Source organism: Prionailurus viverrinus, chromosome A3, assembly GCF_022837055.1.
Source record: "Prionailurus viverrinus isolate Anna chromosome A3, UM_Priviv_1.0, whole genome shotgun sequence".
NCBI lineage: Eukaryota > Metazoa > Chordata > Mammalia > Carnivora > Felidae > Prionailurus > Prionailurus viverrinus.
Genome location: NC_062563.1, coordinates 115337472 through 115360296, shown reverse-complemented (window position 1 = coordinate 115360296; position 22825 = coordinate 115337472). Strand labels below are relative to the sequence as shown.

General features: G+C 41.0%; 1 long non-coding RNA gene across 1 annotated transcript; it reads right to left on the bottom strand.

Moving 5' to 3' along the window:
• Positions 1 to 956: 956 nt before the first annotated feature.
• On the bottom strand, positions 957 to 13237 carry LOC125162293 (uncharacterized). The gene is made up of 3 exons (XR_007150952.1): positions 13197 to 13237; positions 3962 to 3965; positions 957 to 1127 (listed from the first exon to the last, which is right to left on the bottom strand). It is a non-coding gene; the product is annotated as an uncharacterized LOC125162293 (long non-coding RNA).
• Between the last annotated feature and the right edge of the window lie 9588 nt (positions 13238 to 22825).

The following is a 22825-nucleotide window of genomic DNA, read 5'->3' as shown; positions in this document are numbered from 1 at the left end:
GAGCTGGTCGATGCCATTTCTCTCCCCTGCTCCTCAACATAAACTTCAGTAAGCAGCACTGCACCAACAGTGGCAGCCTAAATGTCTCAACACCAAGCCCCGCCTCCCTGCACTCTGCAGGTGCTGCTTTTCTTGGGCAAGTGTGCCTGAGAAGCAATGAAGCAGGCCTCTTCCCCAGAAGACCAGCAAACCCCCACATGCACCATGTCTACCAACCATAGACAAAACTTCATAGCTGCAAAACTTCAGCTCTAGTGGAAATAGCATCAGGTCTCTTTTAACAAATAGACCAGAGCACACCTAGTTAAAATTTGACACACTTGGCCAAGGTCAAAACACTCTCCACTGCAGGCAAGGAGAAACTCTGCAGAGGACTGACCTGAGGGAAAGAGCAGCCAAAACACAGTAGTAGAGTACACACAGCATTCACCAGAGACACTTCCTGAAGCATCAGACTCTGGACAGTATATGACCTCTTCTTCATAAAGCCATTACTCTCAGGAGCAGGAAATATAACAGGCTCCCCCAACACACAGAAGACAGAGACCTTGGCAAAATGCCAAGATGGAGGAATTCATCCCAAAGGAAAGAACATGAAAAGGTCAAGCCAGAGATCTAATCAAAACAGGTATGAGTAATATGCCTGATCCAGAATTTACCATAAGGATACTAGATGAGCTTGAAGAAGCATAGAAGGCACCAGGGAGTCCCTTACTGCAGAGATAAAATACCTAAAAACTAGTCAGGCTACAATGAAAAATGCAATAGCCATGATACACAAATTCAGTGAAGTCACAGGATACAAAATCAATGTACAGAAATCTGTTGCATTTCTATACACTAATAATGAGACAGCAGAAAGAGAAATCAAGGAATTGATCCCATTTACAACTGCACCAAAAATCATAACATACCTAGAAATAAAACTAACTAAAGAGGTAAAATATCTTTACTCTGAAAATTTTAGAACACTTATGAAAGAAATTCAAGAGGACACAAAGAAATGGAAAAACATTCCACGCTCATGAATTGGAAGAAGAAGTATTGTTAAAATGTCTATACTACCCACAGCAATCTAAACATTTAATGCATTCCCTATCAGAATATCACCAGCATTTTTCACAGAGCTTTTTCATAGGACTTTTTGTTCTAGCTCTGTGAAAAATGCTGGTGGTATTTTTGTATAGAACCACAAAAGACTCCGAATAGCCAAAGAATTCTTGAAAAAGAAAAACAAATCTGGAGCCATCACAATTCCAGACTTCAAGCTGTATTTCAAATCTGTAGTGATCAAGACACTATGGCACAAAAACAGACACATAGATCAACGTATCAGAAGAGAAAACCCAGAAATGAACCCACAACTATACGGTCAACTAATCTTTGACAAAGCAGGAAAGAATATCCAATGGAAAAAAACACAGTCTCGTCAACAAATTGTGCTGGGAAAACCGAACAACGACATGCAAAAGAATAAAACTGGACCACTTTCTTATACGATACCAAAAAATAATTTCAAAAGGGATAAAAGACCTACATGTGAGAAAGGAAACCATCAAAATTCTAGAGGAGAACACAGGCAGCAACCTCTTTGACATCAGCCATACCAAATTCTTACTAGATCTGTCTCTGGGGCAAGGGAAACAAAAGCAAAAATAAACTATTGGGACTTCATTATAATACAAAAGTTCTGCACAGCAAAGGAAACAAGCAGCAAAATTAAAAGGCAACCTTTGGAATGGAAGAAGATATTTGCAAATCACATATCTATTAAAGGGTTAGTATCCAAAATATATGAAGAACATATCAAACTCAACACCCGAAATACAAATAACCCAGTTAAAAAAATGGGCAGAGGACATGAACATTTTTCCAAAGAAGACATCCAGAGGGCTAACAGACACATGAAAAGATTCTCAACATCACTCATCATCATAGAGTGCATATGCATATGCATAAAAACTGCAATGAGATATCACCTCACACCTGTCAGAATAGCTAAAATTAACAACACAGGAAACAACAGATGTTGGCAAGGATGTGGAGAAAGGGGAACCCTCCGACATTGGTGGGAATGCAAACTGATGCAGCCACTTTGGAAAACAGTATGGAGTTTCCTCAAGAAGTTAAAAAATAGAACTACCCTATAATCCAGCAATTGCACTACTAGGTATTTACCCAAAGGATACAAAAATACTGATTCAAAGGGATACATGCACCCGATGTTTATAGCAGCATTATCAATAACAGCCAAATTATGGAAAGGGCCCAATGTCCATTGACTGATGAATGGATAAAGAAGATTTCTTAACTATAGAGAACAAACTGAGGGTTGCTGGAGGGGAGGTGGGTGGAGGGATGGGCTATATGGGTGATGGGTATTAAGGAGGGAACTTGTTGTGATGAGTGCTGGGTGTTGTTATGTAAGTGATGAATCACTAAATTCTACACCTGAAACTGATATTACACTATATGTTAACCAAATGGAATTTAAATAAAAACTTGAAACTAAAAATAAATAGATAAACAAAATAAATAAAAACATTCTGTGGCTCCTAGCATGATGAAATTGGCCACTCCATTAATCAAGATTTCCAACTTTGCAAAGCATTCCTGGAAACATTTTTCTGGTGTTTAACACTGGTGTTTAAGGTTTAATGCTGATTTTCAAAGTCTACAACTAAAATCAAAGTTTACCCAGGCTTCAATAATTTCATAATACAAAATGTGGATAAGCATTTAATGTTTCATTTGCTAACGGAACTCACTTTTTTTTTTTCAGGTATCTTGTTCCAATTTTTTGTTGCCACTTTTTCTCATCTCCACAGTTTTCCTGTTGTCTTCTGAACTGGAAGCCATAAGACAAAATATTGTGAATTTTGCTTGTAAACCATTAAATGAACATTCGGTAAAATGGAAAATTTCTTCAAGCAATGAGTGAAACAATTACAGATGACTGGGGAAACCTCTCTGACGTCTTGACGTTTTCATCAGCGTTTCCTAAACTTGGCTAATTGATACAGATCATTTTCAGGTGCTTATAAAAAAAAAATGCAGACTCCCAAAACCCTCCCCTGGAGATTCTAATTCAGTAAGTCGAGGGTGGGATCCAAGACTGTAACTAACTGCCTGTCTGTCTCAGGTGATTCTGCATGAGGCTAAATAGCCTGTAGATATGACAGAGGCAAACAGCAGACACAGCTCTTTCCAACTCTCCCACTCCTCATTTCCTCTTGCAACCATTCCAGGATTTCCCTGCATTCTCCCTTGGACTTTGATGCCTGCTCTCAGTCTTATATTCAAATTGTGCTCCTCACACCAGCAGCAGCGGCCTCATCTGGGAGCTTGTTAGAAGGGCAGAATTGCAGGCTCCATGTTGGACCTTCAGAATCTGCACTCTCACAAGATCCCCAGGTGATGTATGTATCCACTGAAGAGTAAGGCCTGAGAAGTGTTTCCCAAACATTTTGGTAAATACCGAAATCATGTGGGGCCTTCTTAAACCTACAGCTGCTAGGTTCCACCCCAGACCATAGGGTGATTCTGATGCATGCAAAATTTAATAAACACTACATCTGAAATTAATATTACACTGTATGTTAACTAACTGGAATTTAAATTAAAACTTTAAAATTTTCACTAAAAAAAGAAACACTGCCCAAATGGCTTCTTGCAATTTTAACTTTGGCTGAGACCAGACTGTAATTTTTTTATTTGCTAAGGAAAAGGGAAATTTTAAATATCTTCCTAAATGCTACAGAAGTTATTGAACATAGTCACTTCATCCTAAAGTAACAGAAACCTGACTGAAACTTGGCACGGCTGGCACAACGTCCTGGGCTCCGAGGTCTCCATCACCCAAATCCCAGGCTCCACTGCGAGGTCTGGAGAGATCCTCGACACCTCCTTTCTCCCTTTGTTGGGTCTCCCCATACACCTCCAGGTTAGGCAGGTGTACCACTTGGCTTCTCTGTCTCTTTGTTCCTTTTGTGGGAGTCCCTGGCCCTTGCTTCCTCCAGATAGGCATTTCCTCCCTGTTCCAAGCACCCTTTCCTAAACTTCTGCACTAGCAGCTGAGCAGATGCTTCCTCTGATCTTCCTGAAAGTCCCTCCACCTTTACAGTCCTGTCTTCTTCCCCAGATACATCTGCATCTCTCTCCATGTCCCTGTCCCATCATATGGCTTTCAGGTAGCTAACACCTATATAGCACTTTTTGTATGCCAAGCACTGCTCTTTGCCCTTCACTTACATTAGCTCATTTGTCTTAACAACCCTACAAAGTAGGTATAATTAGTATCTTTCAACAGCAGATAAGCACACTGAGACACAACAATTCATTAATTTGCCCATATTAAGTTTCCACACTTGGTACGTCAGACAGCCAGATTCAAAACTAACTTGCTTGACTCCAGAGTCCACTCTTCAGCCCCCACACTCTAGTGCTCCAAAGGACCACTCCATCTTCCCTGGGATCTCTGCCTCACATCACTGACTAACCTCCAACGTCAGAACAAGAACACATTTCCCCGTTTTCCTGACTTAAGAAATATCTATTAAGTTCCTCATTTTCTCCTTTTTTTTTTTTTTTTTTTTTTTTTTTTTTTTTTTTTACCATCTCTCCTCTGGTAACCATCAGTTTTTTCTCTGTAGTTAAGAGTCTGCTGTCCCAGCACCGCCCCCCCCATCCCCCACCACGCTCCGGCGGCCCACACGCAGGCCGCCCCTTGCCCTAGCACCTGTCATGCCGCGTCTTCCGGAGGGAGCTCTGTCAGCCCGAGGATCGTCAACTGCTCCCCAGTGCCCTGCGATCTTCGCGTGGGCTTAGAGGCAGAGGGACAACAAAAAATGGCGGAGCAGAGTCAGACGGCACCTGAGGCAGAGGAGGCCAACATGGCCGACAAGTAGTGGGAACCATACTTCCCACGTCTCTCAAACAAAGAAGTGCAGAAGCCAAAGGATTTTGAACAACAGAGCCTGGGAGGAAAAGAGACTGAATCTACCAGGAAGAAAATGGGAAAGCTGGAAAAAAGATGGGTGGGTGATTACGAACTGGGGGAGATAAAAAAAAAAAAAAGCTGCATGGGCACGGAGAGGAGGGACCCCCCCCCCCCTTCTGCGGAGAGACAAAGGGAAGAGAAAGAGTGGCTAGGGAAGTGTAGGACCGTATCTGGACAGGAGAAAGACCTCGGACTGAGACTGAGAGGGATCCGATCTCTAACTGCAGGGCTTTCTTCGGACTGGGCCTGCTCCCTGTTCGCGCATCGGCAAGGGAGGGCGGGCAGGGGATGGGGGTAGCCATCCCTGGGTGTGGTGGTACCTCAGGGACTCAGTCCGAAGTTGGAGAAAGTAGTTCCCTCCTGGAGGGCTGTGCGATAGTACAAAGCCTGCCTGCGTCCGCCTCCCCCAGTGGCAGTGGCTGGACTGAGGGCGCAGTCTGCAGGAAGAAAAGGTGGCCGTCTCCCTGGGGTGCTGTGGAAAAAGACAAAGCCAGCCTGCGACCACCACCCCAGGGGCTCAGGCGGCAAGGGCAGTGGCTCAGTCCACAGTAGGAAAAGGCTGTCCTCCATGAAGTGCAGTGGCACAGACAAAGCCAGCTGGGACCACAAATCGGGCCACACTGAGAGGCGCTTTCCCAGCGCCAGAGCACATGGAGCAGGACTTTGAAACCCAAGCGCAGGGTCAGGGGAGTTGGCGGAGAGAGAAGGACCGCTCCGCTTGCGCCCATAGTACAGTGAGGAAGACTCAAACGGAGTCCACCTGATCTGGCTCTGTGGCGAAGAGACTGAGGGATCACCATCTCCTGCCCCTGCCACACCAAGGCGGAGCTTCAGGGATCACTCCCGGGGCCCATAGTGGAGGTGAGTCCAGACTACACCAAACCGCGCCCCTTTGTACTGGGTAACTGCGTATCCCCGGAGCAACACAGACCCTGCAGAAAGCTCCTCCCGACCAGCACTGCAGCATTGCCTGGATTAACTCTAGGTCAATTCTGGATATAAAGATATATTCTCCGCCCCACCCCTTTTCTCCTCCTATCTATTCCCTCCCCTAGGCTGGTTACAATGGTTATTGGTTTGTCTAAACAGACATATTTAACCCATTGTTTTGATACATGTTCTACATCTCCTTCTTTACACTCCTTTCTCTCTGGAATAATCAAGTCATATAGATTCTCTGTCTGGGGAACTTTATCTTTATTTCGTTTTCCCCTCCTCCTTCTTTATTTTCCTTTCTCTCTCTCTCTCTCTGGATTAAGCCTTTTAGTCTCCCTGCAAAGTCAATGTTTATTTTTTCTCCCCCTGCTGCCCATTCCTGTCATTTCTGTCTTTGTATGTGCTCTTCCATCAGCACCGCCTCCACCCTCTTCTTTACATGTAGTCAGTGTTTGGGGGTTGTTTTTAGTCTTTAGTTTTTTGTTATTGTTTATTTGTGTTGTTTGGGTGTTTGCATGTTTTTGTCTCCTGTTTGTCTGTTTTCCTTTCCTTTACTCCAAGGAATAAATCAAAGAACACCTTGTGGAGGGTCCAAAATACCACTACGTGTAGGGTAATAAAATAACCAAAGTCACAACAACAGAGAGCAAGTAACAATCTCCCAAAAAACACCTCCTGAAGGGCCAGACACTGGAAAGTGTATGACCTTCCTCTAATATAGCAGTGCTCACAGGTGCAGAGCACACAAGCTTTTAAAATGCATAAGGGACAGAAAACTAGCCAAAATGATGAAATGAAAGAATTCTCCTCAAAAGAAATTCCAGGAAGTAGCAACAGCTAACAAATTGATCCAAACTGATTTAAGCAATATAACTGAACACGAATTTAGAATAATAGTCATAAAATCAATTGCTGGGCTTGAAAAAAAGCATAGAGGACAGCAGAGAATCTATTGCTACAGAGATCAAGGGAATAAAAAAGTCATGATGAATTTAATAAAATGCTATAAATGAGGTGCAAAATAAAATGGAGGTGGCCATAGCACAGATTGAAGAGGCAGAGGAGAGAATAGGTGAATTAGAACATAAAATTATGGAAAAGAGAGGAAGCTGAGAAAAAGATAAAAAGAATCCAGGAGTATGAGGGGAGAATTGGAAAACTAAGTGATGCAATGAAACGCAACAATACCCATATCATAGGAATTCCAGAAGAAGAGAGAGAGAAAGGGGCTGAAGGTATACTTGAGCAAATCATAGCTGACAACTTCCCTGATCTGGGGAAGGAAAAAGGCATTGAAATCCAAAAGGTACAGAGAACTCCCTTCATACGTAACTTGAATCGATCTTCTGCACGACATATCATAGTGAAACTGGCAAAATACAAGGATAAAGAGAAAATTCTGAAAGCAGCTAGGGGTAAACAGGCCCTAACTTAAAAAGGTAGACCCTTAAGAGTAGTAGCAGACCTACCTACTGAAACTTGGCAGGCCAGAAAGGAATGGCAGGAAATCTTCAATGTGATGAACAGGAAAAATATGCAGCTAAGAATCCTTTATCCAGCAAGTCTGTCATTCAGAATAGAAGGAGAGATATAGGTTTTCCCAAACAAACAAAAACTGAAGGAATTCATCACCACTAAACCAGCCCTACAAGAGATCCTAAGGGGGACTCTGTGAGTGAAATGTTGCAAGGACCACAAAGTATCACTACAAGCATGAAATCTACAGATATCACAATGAATCTAACCACATATCTTTCTTTTTTTGTTTGTTTTTTTTGGTTTTTTTATATGAAATTTATTGACAAACTGGTTTCCATACAACACTCAGTGCTCATCCCAAAAGGTGCCCTCCTCAATACCCATCACCCACCCTCTCCTCCCTCCCACCCCCCATCAACCCTCAGTTTGTTCTCAGTTTTTAACAGTCTCTTATGCTTTGGCTCTCTCGCACTCTAACCTCTTTTTTTTTTCCTTCCCCTCCCCCATGGGTTCCTGTTAAGTTTCTCAGGATCCACATAAGAGTGAAACCATATGGTATCTGTCTTTCTCTGTATGGCTTATTTCACTTAGCATCACACTCTCCAGTTCCATCGACATTGCTACAAAAGGCCATATTTCATTTTTTCTCATTGCCACGTAATATTCCATTGTGTATATAAACCACAATTTCTTTATCCATTCATCAGTTGATGGACATTTAGGCTGTTTCCATAATTTGGCTATTGTTGAGAGTGCTGCTATGAACATTGGGGTACAAGTGGCCCTATGCATCAGTACTCCTGTATCCCTTGGATAAATTCCTAGCAGTGCTATTGCTGGGTCATAGGGTAGGTCTATTTTTAATTTTCTGAGGAACCTCCACACTGCTTTCCAGAGCGGCTGCACCAATTTGCATTCCCACCAACAGTGCAAGAGGGTTCCCGTTTCTCCACATCCTCTCCAGCATCTATAGTCTCCTGATTTGTTCATTTTGGCCACTCTGACTGGCGTGAGGTGATACCTGAGTGTGGTTTTGATTTGTATTTCCCTGATAAGGAGCGACGCTGAACATCTTTTCATGTGCCTGTTGGCCATCCGGATGTCTTCTTTAGAGAAGTGTCTATTCATGTTTTCTGCCCATTTCTTCACTGGGTTATTTGTTTTTTGGGTGTGGAGTTTGGTGAGCTCTTTATAGATTTTGGATACTAGCCCTTTGTCCGATATGTCATTTGCGAATATCTTTTCCCATTCCGTTGGTTGCCTTTTAGTTTTGTTGGTTGTTTCCTTTGCTGTGCAGAAGCTTTTTATCTTCATAAGGTCCCAGTAATTCACTTTTGCTTTTAATTCCCTTGCCTTTGGGGATGTGTCGAGTAAAAGATTGCTACGGCTGAGGTCAGAGAGGTCTTTTCCTGCTTTCTCCTCTAAGGTTTTGATGGTTTCCTGTCTCACATTTAGGTCCTTTATCCATTTTGAGTTTATTTTTGTGAATGGTGTGAGAAAGTGGTCTAGTTTCAACCTTCTGCATGTTGCTGTCCAGTTCTCCCAGCACCATTTGTTAAAGAGGCTGTCTTTTTTCCATTGGATGTTCTTTCCTGCTTTGTCAAAGATGAGTTGGCCATATGTTTGTGGGTCTAGTTCTGGGGTTTCTATTCTATTCCATTGGTCTATGTGTCTGTTTTTGTGCCATATTTAAGTCCTTTTTGATCAGCTCATTAGCTGTTATTTCCTGGAGATTCTTCTGAGGGGAATTCTTCCGCTTGGTCATTTTGGATAGTCCCTGGAGTGGTGAGGACCTGCAGGACACTTCCCCTGTGCTGTGGTGTATAACTGGAGTTGGTGGGTGGGGCCGCAGTCAGACCTGATGTCTGCCCCCAGCCCACCGCTGGGGCCACAGTCAGACTGGTGTGTGCCTTCTCTTCCCCTCTCCTAGGGGCAGGATTCACTGTGGGGTGGCGTGGCCCGTCTGGGCTACTTGCACACTGCCAGGCTTGTGATGCTGGGGATGTGGCGTATTAGCCGGGGTGGGTAGGCAAGGTGCCCGGGGGCAGGAGGGGCAGGCTTAGCTCGCTTCTCCTTAGGTGATCCACTTCAGGAGGGGCCCTGTGGCAGCGGGAGGGAGTCAGATCTGCTGCCGGAGGTTTGGCTCCGCAGAAGCACAGAGTTGGGTGTTTGTGCGGAGCGAGCAAGTTCCCTGGCAGCAACTGGTTCCCTTTGGGATTTTGGCTGGGGGATGGGCAGGGGAGATGGCGCTGGCGAGCGCCTTTGTTCCCCGCCAAACTGAGCTCTGTCGTCCGGGGGCTCAGCAGCTCTCCCTCCCTTTGTCCTCCAGCCTTCCCGCTTTCTGAGCAGAGCTGCTAACTTATGTCCTCCCAGACGCTAAGTCGCGCTTGCTGTCGGAACACAGTCCGCCCGGCCCCTCCGCTTTTCCAGCCAGACTCGGAGGCTCTGCTTGGCCGGCAAGCCGCCCCTCTGCCCCGGCTCCCTCCCACCAGTCCGTGGAGCACGCACCGCCTCTCCGCCCTTCCTACCCTCTTCCGTGGGCCTCTCGTCTGCGCTTGGCTCCAGCGACTCCATTCTGCTAATCCTCTGGTGATTTTCTGGGTTATTTAGGCAGGTGTAGGTGGAATCTAAGTGATCAGCAGGACGCGCGGTGAGCCCAGCGTCCTCCTACGCCGCCATCTTGACTCACCTTCTAACCACATATTTCAATAAGAACACTGAATGTGGGGCGCCTTGGTGGCTCAGTCCGTTAAGCATCGAACTTTGGCTCAGGTCATGATCTCACAGTTCATGAGTTCAAGCCCTGCATCGGGCTCTGTGCTGACAGCTCAGAGCCTGGAGCCTGCTTCGTATTCTGTGTCTCCCTCTTTCTCTGCTCCTCCCCCACTCATGCTCTGTCTCTCTCCTTCAAAAATAAATAAAAACAATAAAAATATTTATTAAAAAAAACACTGAATGTAAATGGACTAAATGCTTCAATCAAAAGACATAGGGTATAAGAATGGATTAAAAAAACAAGACTCATCTATTTGCTGTCCACAAGAGACTCATTTTAGACCTGAGGACACCTCATATTGAAAGTGAGGGGATGGAGAATTATCTATCATGCTACTGGAAGTCAAAGAAAGCTGGAGTAGCCATACTTATATCAGACAAACTAGACTTTAAATTAAAGGCTGTTAACAAGAGACAAAGAAGGACATTATATAATAATTACAAGGCCTATCCATCAGGAAGAGCTAACAATATAAATGTCTATGCACTGAATACGGGGGAGCCCCCAAATATATAAAACAATTAATCACAAACATAACCTCATTGATAAGAATGTGGTAATTGCAGGGGGCTTTTTTTTTAATGTTTATTTACTTTTGACAGAGAGAGAGAGAGCATGAGCAGGGAGGGGCAGAGAAAGAGGGAGACATGGAATCCGAAGTAGGCTCCAAGCTCTGAGCTGTCCGCAAAGAGCCTGACACGGGGCTCAAACCCACAGACCACGAGATCATGACCTGAGCCAAAGTAGGATGCTCAACAGACTGAGCCACTGAAGCGCCCCTGCAGGGGACTTAAATACTCCACTACAACACTGGATAGTTCATCTAGACAGAGAATCAATACAGAAACAAGGGCCCTCAATGATACATTGGATCAGATGGACTTGACAGATATATTTAGAATTCTGCATCCCAAAGCAACAGAATATACTTTCTTCTGCTCATGGAGTGCACATGGAACATTCTCCAAGATAGATCACATACTGGGTCACAAAACAGCCCTTAAAAAGTATAAAAGAATTGAGATCTTACCATGCACACTTTCAGACCACAATGCTATGAAGCTTGAAATCAACCACAGGAAAAAGTCTAGAAAACCTCCAAAAGCATGGAGGTTAAAGAACACCCTACTAAGGAATGAATGGGTCAACCAGGCAATTAGAGAAGAAATTAAAATTTATATGGAAACAAATGAAAATGAAAATACAACAATCCAAATGCTTTGGGATACAGAGAAGGCAGTCCTGAGAGGAAAATACACTGCATTCCAGGCCTATCTCAAGAAACAAGAAAAATCCCAAATACAAAATCTAAAATCACACCTAAAGAAACTAGAAGCAGAACAGCAAAGACACCCCAACGCAGCAGAAGAAGAGAATAAAGATCAGAGGAAAATTAAACAATATAGAATCTAAAAAAACTGTAGAGAAGATCAATGAAACCAAGAGTTGGTTTTTGAAAAAATAAACAAAATTGATAAACCTCTAGCCATTCTTCTCAAAAAGAAAAGGGAGATGACCCAAATAGATAAAATCATGAATTAAAATGGAATTATTACAACCAATCCCTCAGAAATACAAGAAATTATCAGGGAATACTGTGAAAAATTATATGCCAACAAACTGGACAACCTGGAAGAAATGGAAAAATCCCTAAACACCTACACACTTCCAAAACTCAAACGGGAAGAAACAGGAAATTTGAATCAAATAGAAAATTTGATTTCAAGTTTCATAGCATTGTGGTCTGAAGGTGTGCATGGTATGATCTCAATTCTTTAATACTTATTAAGGGCTGTTTTGTGACCCAGTATGTGATCTATCTTGGAGAATGTTCCATGTGCAGACTGTTGTCTGCAGACAACAGACTAGTGAAGAAATTGAATCAGTTATCAAAAATCTCCCAGCAAATAAGAGTCCAGGACCAATGGCTTCCCTGGGGAATTCTACCAGACATTTAAAGTAGAGATAATACCTATCCTTCTCAAGCTGTTCCAAGAAATAGGAAGGGAAGGAAAACTTCCAGACTCATTCTATGAAGCCAGTATTACTTTGATTCCCAAACCAGACAGAGACCCAGCAATAAAAGAGAACTACAGGCCAATATCCCTGATGAATATGGATGCAAAAATTGTCACCAAGATACTAGCAAATCAAATTCAACAGCGTATAAAAATAATTATTCACCATGATCAAATGGGATTCATTCCTGGGCTGCAGGGCTGGTTCACTATTCACAAATCAATCAATGTGATATATCACATTAATAAAGAAAAGAATCATATGATTCTCTAAATCAATGCAGAAAAGCATTTGACAAAATTTAGCATCCTTTCTTAATAAAAGCCCTCAAGAAAGTTGGGATAGAAGAAACATACTTAAACATCATAAAAGGCATTTATGAAAGCCCACAGCTAATATCATCCTCAATGGGGAAAAACTGAGAGCTTTCCTCCTCAGATCAGAAACATGACAGGGATGTCCACTCTCACCGCTGTTGTTTAACATAGTGTTGGAAGCTCTAGCATCAGCAATCAGACAACTGCATGAAATAAAAGACATCAAAATTGGCAAAGATGAAGTCAAGCTTTCACTTTTTGCAGATGACATGGAAAACCCAACAGATTCCACAAAAAGTCTGCTAGAACTGATACATGAATTCAGCAAAGTCACAGGATACAAAATTAAAGTACAGAAATCAGTTGCATTTTTATACACCAATAATGAAGCAACAGAAAGACACATAAAGAAACTGATCCCATTCACAATTGCACCAATAATCATAAAATACCTAGAAATAAACCTAACCAAGGATGTAAAAGATCTGTATGCCGAAAACTATAGAAAGCTGATGAATGAAATTGAAGAAGATACAAAAAAAATGGAAAAACATTCCATGCTCATGGATTGGAAGAATAAATATTGTCAAAATGTCAATACTACCCAATGCAATCTACACATTCAATGCAATCCCAATCAAAATTGCACCAGCATTCTTCTCAATGCTACAACAAGCAATCCTAAAATTTGTATGGAACCACAAAAGACCCTGAATAGCCAAAGTAATATTGAAGAAGAAAACCAAAGCGGGAGGCATCAAAATCCCAGACTTTAGCCTCTACTACAAAGCTGTAATCATCAAGACAGAATGGTATTGGCACAAAAACAGACACATAGACCAATGGAATACAATAGAGATCCCAGTATTGGACCCACAAATGCATGGCCAACTAACCTTTGAAAAGCAGGAAAGAACATCCAATAGAAAAAAGACAGTCTCTTTAACAAATGGTGCTGGGAGAACTGGATAGCAACATGCAGAAGAATGAAAGTAGACCACTTTCTTACACCATTCATAAAAACAAACTCAAAATGGATCAAGGACCTGAATGTGAGACAGGAAACCATCAAAACCCAGAGGAGAAAGCAAGAAAAACCTCTCTGACCTCAGCCGCAGCAATTTCTTACTCGACACATCTCCAAAGGCAAGGGAATTAAAAGCAAAAATGAACTATTGGGACCTCCTCGAGATAAAAAGCTTCTGCACTGCAAGGGAAACAGTCAACAAAACTAAAAGGCAACTGGCGGAATGGGAAAAGATATTTGCAAATGATGTATCAGACAAAGGGCTAGTATCCAAAATCTATAAAGAACTCACCAAACTCCACACGTGAAAAACAAATAATGCAGTGAAGAAATGGGCAAAAGACATGAACAGACACTTTTCCAAAGAAGACATCCAGATGGCCAATAGGCACATGAAAAGATGCTCAACGTCACTCCTCATCATAGAAATACAAATCAAAACCACATTGAGATATGACCTCACACCAGTCAGAGTGGCTAAAATGAACAAATCAGGAGACCATAGATGCTGGAGAGGATGTGGAGAAACAGGAACCCTCTTGCACTGTTGGTGGGAATGCAAACTGGTGCAGCCGCTCTGTAAAACAGTGTGGAGGGTCCTCACTATGACCCAGCAATAGCACTGCTAGGAATTTACCCAAGGGATACAGGAGTGCTGATGCATAGGGGCACATGTAACCCAACGTTTATAGCAGCACTTTCAACAATAACCAAATTATGGAAAGAGCCTAAGTATCCATCAACTGACGAATGGCTAAAGAAGATGTGGTTTATATATACAATGGAATGCTACTTGGCAATGAGAAAGAATGAAATCTGGCCATTTATAGCAACATGGATGGAACTGGAGAGTATTATACTAAGTGAAATAATTCTATGCCTGTGTTTCAGGCATAGAAACACAGATACCATATGTTTTCACTCATATGTGGATCCTGAGAAACTTAACGGAAGACCATGGGGGAGGTGAAGGAGGGAAAAAAGTTACAGAGAGGGAAGGAAGCAAACCATAAGAGATTCTTAAATACTGAGAACAAACTGAGGGTTGATGGGGATGGGGGAGATGGGAAAGTGGGTGATGGACACTGAGGAGGGCACCTGTGTGGATGAGCACTGGGTGTTGTATGGAAGCCAATCTGACAATAAATTGTGTTTAATATATAAAAAAAAATAAAACAATGTACTATTGTATAAGAATGTATGACCAATTTGAAAAAAAAGTCTGTTTTATGGTTTGTCTCTCTCTCTTTCTTCCCTTTGCTCATTTGCTTTGTTTCTTAAATTCCATATATGAGTGTAATCATATGGTATTTGCCTTTCTCTGACTTATTTTGCTTAGCACAATCATCTCTAGCTCTAGCCATGTTTTGCAAATGGCAAGATTTCATTCTTTATATGGCTGAGTAATATTCCATTGTGTGTATTATATATCATATTAATATATATTATATATTATCTTAATATATATTATATGTTATATATTATATTAATAGTATATCATATTCCATATTATTATAATATACACACACATCTTTATCCATTCATCTGTCATCAGTCAATGGACTGATATGTGAATATATGTGTGTGTGTATGTGTGTGTGTGTATACACACATGTATCTTGTTTATGAACACATCAATTGATGGACTGATATGCAAATTCAATAATCCCAGGATATAAAATCAATGTACAGAAATATGTTGCATTTTTATAAACTAATAATGAAGCAGCAGAAAGAAATTAAGGAATCAATTCCATTTACAATTGCACCAAAAACAGTAAGATACCTAGGAATAAACCTAATCAAAAAGATGAAAGACCTGTACTCTGAAAACTATAAAACACTGATGAAAGAAACTGAAGATGATTCAAAGAAATGGAAAGACATTTCATGCTTATGGATTGGAAGAACAGATAGTTAAAATGTCTATACTATCCCAAGCAGTCTACACATTTACTACAATTCCCATCAAAATAACATCAGTAGTTTTCACAGAGCTAGAACAAACTATCTTAAAATTTGTATGGAACCACAAAAGACTCTGAATAGCCAAAGTATTCTTGAAAAAGAAAAGCAAAGCTGGAGGCATCACAATTATGGAATTCAGGTTATATTACAAAGCTCTAATGATCAACACAGTATGCTACTGGCATGAAAAAAGACACATAGATCATTGGATCAGAATAGAAAACACAGAAAATGAACCCACATCTATATGGTCAATTAATCTTCAACAAAGCAGGAAAGAATATCCAATGGGAAAAAGTCAGTGTCTTCAACAAATGGTATTAAGTTCCTCTCTCATGGTCAAAGGAGATGATGGCTAGAACATGAGCCTTGATGTGGCCTCATCAACCTTCTCTCTTGCCTACTGTCCTTGGATGCCTTTCAAGGGAGTAGTCAGGATTTTAATTTTACAAAATTTAATTTATTTAATTTTATTTCATTTTAATTTAATTAATTGTTTTTAATTAAATTTGTTATTTAATTTTACAGAATTTTAATGGTTATGTATCACAATATGAAAGTGAAGCACTCACACTCACAGTAACGGTTATTATAAAGTACGAGTACAGCTGTTCTCCCATACATGACCTAAGAATTGAGGAGCTCACCTCAGGAAGAAATGGGCAGGGAAGACTTCTGAGAGGAAGTGTCCCAAAGCAGCTCTTCCAGGGCAGGACATAGGCTTGGTGACACGAGTTAAAGCAGTTGGAATGCAAATGCCCCAGTTGGGACACAGAGCACTGTACTGGCAAGGGGTCTGTGTTATGTTCACTTCTTGGGGTTGACAAGAGGAAAAGAGAAGCTTCACCCTCAGAGGAAACATAGGGAGCAGAAAGCCCATCTCAGGAAGAGAATTAAGAACTGTGCACCAGGCACAACAACACAAAGTAAGTTTCATCAAACTGCACAATGTGCCATGCTTGCATTACAAATGGTACTGAAACCATTCACAGGGCTGTGTGGCTGCCTTTAGGACAATGAGGAAACTAGGTCCCATGCTCCACTTGGCATGAAAGGAACAGAATCCCTCCAGTTAGAGAAGCTCTAAGAAGATAAGTAGCTAAGCACTGCCTCCTACTACAGGAAAGAAAAGAAGAACCCAGAAAACTAGTCCAGGGCTGAAAAGTAGGCTGAAAGCCTGTGGGAGGAAGGACCTTTGTGGGCTTCCTGGTAGCTTCTCTGAGGAAGGAGGATGTGATCGACTGGTCTTTAGAGGTTGTATGAGGATAAATTTGTCCTTCACTAGGTGGGAAGACCAAATAAACCACAATGGGCCAAGATGCAGGCATGAGGAGGTACACAGACCTGCCCACCTGGAGCCAGGGTTCCTGCAGGAGAGCAGGAAGTAAAGTTAGTAGATTGAAGCAGAGGGGGCAACACGCCTCCTCACGAGTTAAGGACAGGAAGGAGATGAGGACTTGGTGGCGGGGAGGCTGTGCCAACCCAACCAACTATACCTGGACAGTCTTGTGATGTAGGGATAAAGAAATTCTTCTCTGAAACACAATTTCCTTTCATTTATTAGGAAAGTTCATCTTTAAAAAATCCACTTTGTCTTAGTCAAAGTAAGAAAACGAAGGATAAATTCCTAGGGTGTAGCATAGTGACTAAGAACATGCTTTCTGTATTAGATTACCTGGATTCAAATCCTGACTCCATAAATGACTATGTGACCTGGAACAAATGATTTATTTTCCCTGTGCCTCGGGTTTGGCTTCTGCAAAAATTCTGGAGGTGATAAGTCTCACCTTGATAAACAGTGTTAACATTAAATAAGACAGATAAGCTCTTAGTATGATGCTTGGTATATAATAAGCATTCATTAAATGTTAACTTTTACTATCATGTAAAAAGGAAAAGTCCCTGAAGAAGTGGGCCTCAACTTTAATGTGTAAGAACCTTCTCTAAATACAGATGTCAAGGGAGTCCAGATTCAATATGAGGAAACCTGCATTTTTAGTGCCACTCTGGGTGATACAGATGCAGCTGGTCTGAGAGTACTCTGTTAGGAACTCTACCCTCCAGGGCTATATGTAGTGGTGGCAACTCTCTAGCCCAAATGAAAACCCACAGGCAATTTGTAAGGGCAAACCCCAAAAAGAAGGAGCTGAAGGACCAACCCCAAAGGGAAGGAGCTGGAGACGGCAGTAGTGCTGCTCTTGTAGCCCAGAACATTTCCTTTACACTTGTGTGAGACCAGTTCTCCCAGTGCCTAGCAGAACATGGCCTTGCACAGAGCATCAGGAGTTGGACAAGGGCACCTCAGTACCATTACTACCCAGCATATCCCGTTATGAAAGAGGTTTTTGGTGAGGACTTCCCCTGATTTTACAATTTTTCTGTTCCTCCACTCTGAATGCTCTGCTTTTTAAAAGGGCTCAAAGATTTATGCTGTCCCACTTTGGAACTGACCCTCCATTCACAGGCTTGGGAAATTTTTGTGCAGCACATTATGAAGATGAAATGACAGTTTTCTTGAGCAGCAAGGCAACCCTCCAGATGTACCCTCCAGCTCCTCCAGAACACCAGGAACAGCCGTGGATTCCAAACAATAGTAGGCTGAGACCCAAAAATGCTCTTTGTGGTCTTGGATCCTGCTAAGTCCCATCCCATATTGAAGAAAATTCAGAATTGTGCCTAATAGTCTCCCTTGAAGCCATCCCACAATGTCCTAAGTAAGCATTTAGCCTCCCACTCATGTGGCATGACACAGCACTTGAGAATTGAAAGGGCATGAAGTACACATGGATTTGTTTCTTCGTGGGCTCAATGCTGGAATTACTTCCCTGAGAACCACGTGCACAAAAAATGGTTTTCTGGGGGGAGGAGGTAGAGGCAGTGCACTAGCCCTTCATGCTAGAAGCCCCCTCAGCTAGAGTCACTTTCCATGTGTTCTTTCTATGCTCCTGGCCACAGGGCTTGAAATTATGGCAAATTTATCCTACTTAATTTTATTTTGTTTTTCCAGGTAAATGAAATACTACATGAACCATTTTCCTTATACCACCATTTCCTTATGTCAAGCGTTGAGCTATCTTCTTTTAAGTTGCATTCCTGTCTTGCCTTCTTTGGAGTATAATTGAAGAAACATGGGCTTTGAATTCTGACAGATCTAGTTTGAGTTTGGCCCTGCCATGTGACATCTGTGTGGATTAGGCAAGTTACTTAACTTGCAAGTTTCCTTGGTTTCCTTATCTGTAAAATTAAACTGATATGGAAGGAATTTTGGAGGTGTTTCAGAAGAAAATATGCACAACTATTACAATCCATATTTCTACAACTGGTCCATCGTAGATATCTATAACTTCTTCCATTATCCATTCCACTGTCCCCATTGCCCTCAGCCAGTTCTTCAGCTAGAAATGTTTTTATGATCTAATAAGATAATTCAAAGTTTCATTCCCAAAGACTCTGAGCTTTGGGAATTCTGGGCTGCTCTATTCTATTATTAACTTTAACGATTGGGCATAGAGATGCCCTAGAGAATCTAAGATTCCTGATACACTCCTTCTTACTCACATTGGATAGCAACAATTCTATTTCCCCTTCAAAATCAGAATCAACAACTCCTTTGCCTGTTGTTTCAGTGACATGATGAATACAAAGTAACCAAGTGGCATTTTCAACTTCTAGCTTAATCAAACGATTTTTTGCCCAGTGGTGGAAATAAAACTGCATTAGAAACTAAACTTTTAAGACTTCTAAATCAACAGAGCCCAAAGTTGCAGAAATGGGAAGCAAAACATATATTACTACATACAATAGAGAGAGGAGCCAGGCCACTTCTTCCCCTTGATGGACTATGGGATAATGGGAGAAAATGGAAGAAATAGCACCTGCTGTAACTTACTGGTTTAAAGCATATACTATATATGATAGGATAGCGCCCCAACCCACCAGGTGTTGTCTTCCAGTGGGCAAATAAATGAATAAACAATAGAACATTCTTTCTTTCCAGTCTTTCCAGTATACCCATGAGTGGGACTAGATTGATGTAGCTGCTACCAGCATCAGATGGAATATTTTTAAGCCAGTTTTTGCTCCTTCATTACTTGGTCAAAAGGAACTCCCCGGGAGTCTGAGCTATTTGTTTCCACAATTTATTCCTACCTTTAGTACCTGTTCAAGCCTGATTTTAATATATGTAATAAAATAAAATGAAATCAAGCCTGATTTTATATATATATATAATAAATTATAAATATATATAAAATCTATATATATAAAAAATAGTTTTCCATAAGTGCTATATGTATTATAACATATAGCATTACATATTATAATGCAGCATAATATTTAACACTACATAATATAGCATAATGTATATACGTGTGTGCACACATATGTGTGTACATGCCAAAGTCCCTACCAGATACTTTGGGTATTATTGGACCATCTGGATCATAAGATCCAAGTAGAAAAGCAGCCTATGCTTATGGATCATTTAATAAATAAGTTAGAACAGCAAACTCAAATAAGAGATATGTTGCCCAGAATTCAAATATCCCATTGAGTGCCATGCCTCATTCTTAGTAATAGGACTCAAGATACAGCAATGTGTCTTTCACTTTGAAGGACATGATCTCTATAAACCCCAGACCACAGAATTCCTAGAAACTTCACCAGGACAGTAAGTTTATCTTCCATCCTCTGGCATGTATATGTCTAGCAAAAACACCTAGGAATTTGCTAGTTGATGGTGGTCCATCAACACCATATTATCAGCATAGTGGAGAGTATGATACTCTGTAAAAAACTGACATGTTCAAGATCTCTGCAGACTCAATTTTGACAGTTGACATGACACTTGAGTAAAACACTAAAGGTAGGGGTGCCTAGGTGGCTCAGTCAGTTGAGTGTCCAACTCTTGATTTTGGCTCAGGTCATGATCCCAGGGCCATGGGATCAAGCTCCACATCAGTCGCTATGCTGAGCATGGAGTCTGCTTGGAATTCTCTCTCTCTCTCTCTCTCTCTCTCTCTCTCTCTCTCTTTCCCTCTGCCCCTCTCCCCTACTTTCTCTCTCTCTCAAATAAAAAAAAAATTTTTTAAACAGTAAAGTTATACTTTGTCCCAAAACATTAAAAAAAACACACAAAATAATTACCTACTTCTTGTGTTCTTTTCTGTTGATTTAAAGAATATAGGGTAGCCCAGATTAAAAGTTGTATACCAAGAACTGATACATGAATTCAGCAAAGCCACAGGATATAAAATCAATGTACAGAAATCTGTTGCATTTCTTTTTTAAAAAATTGTTTTATTTACTTTTGAGAGAGAGAGGGAGAGAGAGACAGAGTGAGAGGTGGGGAAGGACAGAGAGAGAGAAAGACACACAGAATCTGAAGCAGACTCCAGGCTCTGAGTTGTCAGCACAGAACCCGATGTGGGGCTTGAACCCACAAACCATGAGATCATCATGAGAACCACGAGCCAAAGTCAGAGGCTTAACCAACTGAGACACCCAGTCAGTTTCTATATTTCTACACACCAATATATATTCTATATTTCTAAACACCAATGATGAAGCAGCAAAAAGAGAAATCAAGGAAGTGATCCCATTTATAATTGCACCCAAACCCATAAGATACCTAGGAATAAACCTAACAAAAGAGCTAAAAAGTCTATACATTGAACACTATAGAAAGCTTATAAAAGAAATTGAAATTGAAGAGGACACAAAGAAATGGGAAAACATTCCATGTTCATGCACTGGAAGAACAAATATTGTTAAAATGTCAATACCCAAAGCAATCTACATATTCAATGCAATCCCTATCAAAATAACACCAGCATTATTCACAGAACTAGAACAAACAATCCTAAAATTTGTATTGAACCAGAAAAGACCCTGAATAGCCAAAGTATTGTGGAAAAAAAGAACCAAAGCTGGAGGCATCATAATTCAGGACTTGAAGCTATATTACAAAGCTGTGATCATCAAGGCAGTATGGTAGTAGCACTAAAACAGACACATAAATCAATGGAACAGAATAGAAAACCTGGAAATGGATCCAAAAATGTATGGCCAACTAATCTTTGACAGAGAAGGAAAGAATATCCAATGGGAAAAAGACAATCTCTTCAGCAAATGGTGCTGGGAATACTGGACAGCAACATGCAGAAGAATGAACCTGGACCACTTTCTTACACCATACACAAAAATAAACTCAAAATAGATGAAAGACTTAAATGTAAGACTGGAAACCATCAAAATCCTAGAGGAGAAAACAGGCAAAAACCTCTTTGACCTGAGCCTCAGCAACTTCTTACTAGACACATCTCTGGATGCAAGGGAAACAAAAGCAAAAGTGAACTATTGGGACCTCATCAAGATAGAAAGCTTCTGCACAGTGAAGTAAACAATCAACAAAACTGAAATGCAACCAACAGAATGGGTGAAGATACTTACAAATGACATATTGGATAAAGGGCTAGTATGCAAAAACTATAAAGAAGTTACTAAACTCAACACCCAAAAAACAAATAATCCAGTGAAGACATGGGCAGAAGACATGAATAGACACTTTTCTAAATAAGATATGCAGATGGCTAACATACACATAAAAAGATACTCAACATCACTCATCATCAAGGAAATACAAATCAAAAAGACAGTGAAATAGCACCTCACATGTCAGAATGGATAAACAACTCAGGAAACAACAGATGTTGGTGAGCACATGGAAAAAGGGGAACTCTTTTGCACATTTGTGGGAATGCAAACTGGTGTAGCCACTCTGGAAAACAATTTTTGAGGTTCTTGAAAAAATTAAAAATAGAACTACCTTATAACCCAGCGATTGCACTACTAGGTATTTATGCAAAGGATACAAAAGTCCTAATGTAAAGGGGCACATGCATGCACCCTAATTTTTATAGCAGCACTATCAACAATAGCCAAAGTATGGAAAGAGCCCAAATGCCCATCGACTGATGAATGGATAAGGAAGATATGGTGTATATATACAACGGAGTATTACTCGGCAATCAAAAAGAATGAAATCTTGCCATTTGCAACAATGGCTGGAACTAGAGTTTATTATGCTAAGCAAAATAAGTCAGTCAGAGAAAGACAAATATCATATGATTTCACTCACATGTGGAATTTAAGAAACAAAAAGATGAACATAGGGGAAGGGAAGGAAAAATAAGATAAAAACAGAGAGGGAGGCAAACCATAAAAGACTCTTAAATACAGAAAACAAACTGAGATTTGCTGGAGGGGAGGGGGGAGGTAATGGGCTAAATGGGTGATGAGCATTA